The sequence below is a fragment of the Nematolebias whitei genome, chromosome 3 (assembly GCF_014905685.2).
Source record: "Nematolebias whitei isolate Nwh7 chromosome 3, NemWhi1, whole genome shotgun sequence".
Taxonomy (NCBI): Eukaryota; Metazoa; Chordata; class Actinopteri; order Cyprinodontiformes; family Rivulidae; genus Nematolebias; species Nematolebias whitei.
In genome coordinates, this window is record NC_056500.1 from 624,516 (window position 1) to 626,774 (window position 2,259).

A 2,259-nucleotide genomic window follows, 5' to 3' on the forward strand; every position below is an offset into this window, starting at 1 on the left:
CCCCATATGTGAAGTAGGTTGACTGCAGGCACAGTTTCAAGAGTTGATACAGTTGTTCTGTGGAAAGTCCTGCTGCTCTTAGTGGTGTCTGATTTTAACCGTAAGTTCACCTTAAGTTCTGCATTGGAGTTCTGCTGGGCTTCTATCAAAACTAACCTGGATAATTTGGATCTGTGCTGGTCTACTGGTTCAGAATGGGTCATCTGAAGGTTTTGTTCCTGGATCACGCTGTTGCCCTCTGTTGATCTGAACCAAGTCAGGACCATGCTTTGCCATTTGCCGTGGATTATCAGCTTCTATCCGTTTGTACTGGACCCATCATCTGTTCACCATGAGAGCAGCTTGTGAGTTCAATCTTCACGCGGTTGCTCCCCTCACTCCAATTCAAACTCCATTTGTACCACAGCGTTGTACCTGTTGACCATCTTGATCTATGAAGCTGTTTAGTCTGAGATTTTTCTGCACTAGTCACAATATTCCCATCATTTTCAGATCTCAGACTATCTGGAGTCACTGAACCTTGTTAACACATCTGGATCGGCCTCTCCCTGCAAACTTCACTGTTTTTAGGTTCTGGGTAATCACGTCTTTTTAAACTTTTCTCATGGTTCAATTATGGGGGATAATTTTCACACTATTAACTCCTGTAATTACACATCCCTAACAAAAAACATAAGAAAATGTCTGATAATTATATTGTTACTGCTCTCAGGGATCCAGTCCAACCCTGGACCCCCCACTCATTACAGCACACCAAATGATTTTAAAAACATCAGAACTTCATTTTTTGCATGTAAACACATGTAACTTTTGTGTAAACTTGACATTTTGAAAATTCTCGTCTGTTCCTCTGGGGTTGATGTAATCTTCATCTCTGAATCCTGACTTAACAAATCTGTCTTGAATCCAGTAATTCTCAGTCAGGTCATTTGGACAGTTTCTTTTTTATAGAACAGAATCACCCTCTATCAGGAAGGCTTCATCGGTCTGAGGAGTTCCAGTAAACTGTTTCCCCACCAAGCAGTAAACTCCTTAAGTGGACCGCTGGAGCTCGAGTAGGTATCTCTGCAGGCAAATTCAGAAGGCGTATCTGGGCGGTCATATCTGATTGGACTATAGGAAAGTGGGCGTATCAGGGCGGTCATATTTGATTGGACTATATGAAAATGGGCGTGTCTGGCCGGCCGCATCTGATTGGACGATATAAAAATGGGCGTGTCTGGCCGGCCACATCTGATTGAACAATAGAAAAAAAGGCTGAACGATAGAAAAAAAAAGGCTGAACGATAAAATGCCGTAACCACAGACACATGATGTCTAAAAACAAGGCGTTATTGGCAGATTGTTTTAACCACAGGCATATTATGTCTATGGTGTTAACCGGTTCGACATTAGCGGCGTATCAGGTTCAACATTGCTCCAGTATACTGCCGCGGCGTCTCCATCACTTCTTTTTCCGCCTCTCTTAACACAGAACTTCCGGTTACATTTCAAAACAAGAGCAGCATAACTGGGTAGTGGGGAGAGCTAAATGTTAGGGTTTTTTTAAATACCTAGCCATAACATTAAAAAACAAATTCCATTTTGGTTGTTGAAAAATGTGAAAAAAGTTACAATTGATTCATAAAGAAAGAAAAATATTAATGATACTTAAACTGGCCTTGGGACAAAGGATGTTTCCTTTAACTTCACATTTTCTTGTTCAACCTGCAGTCACTACAGATGAGTGATTGTCAGTTTCTGTCAGATTTCTGCACCTGGAGCAGGTATTCTGTTTACTGGTTAACTTCCTCAGCTGTCTCACATTTTAAAGGTCAACCCTACTCCATGTTTCAGTAGAAAACCAGCACATTTAGGAGTCAGTACATAACCAGACTTTTGGCCCTCACACCTATACCCAGTTGCTCATGCTGCATGATGAGATCAGATTTATCCATATTTTAGAAATTACATTTAGCTTAGTCGACAAAACAATACAAATGAAGACCGTCTTAAAAAAACCTCTTGGTTTTGCAGTAAGCAGCCTGATTTCAAACTGACATCTTGGCCAAAGGTAAAATAAAAATCTTTGTGTTCTCAGAAAAGTTGTTTCAGGACCTCCAATAAACTTATGTACACTTCAAAGCCACAAGACAGATTCAGGAATTCTCTTTGTTTTCCAGATTTCACATTTGTTATTACCTTAAAACATACTCAGACAATATTTGATGCATCATTGAATTTTTTATTGTGTTTATTGGGACATCCATTTTTAGAAGT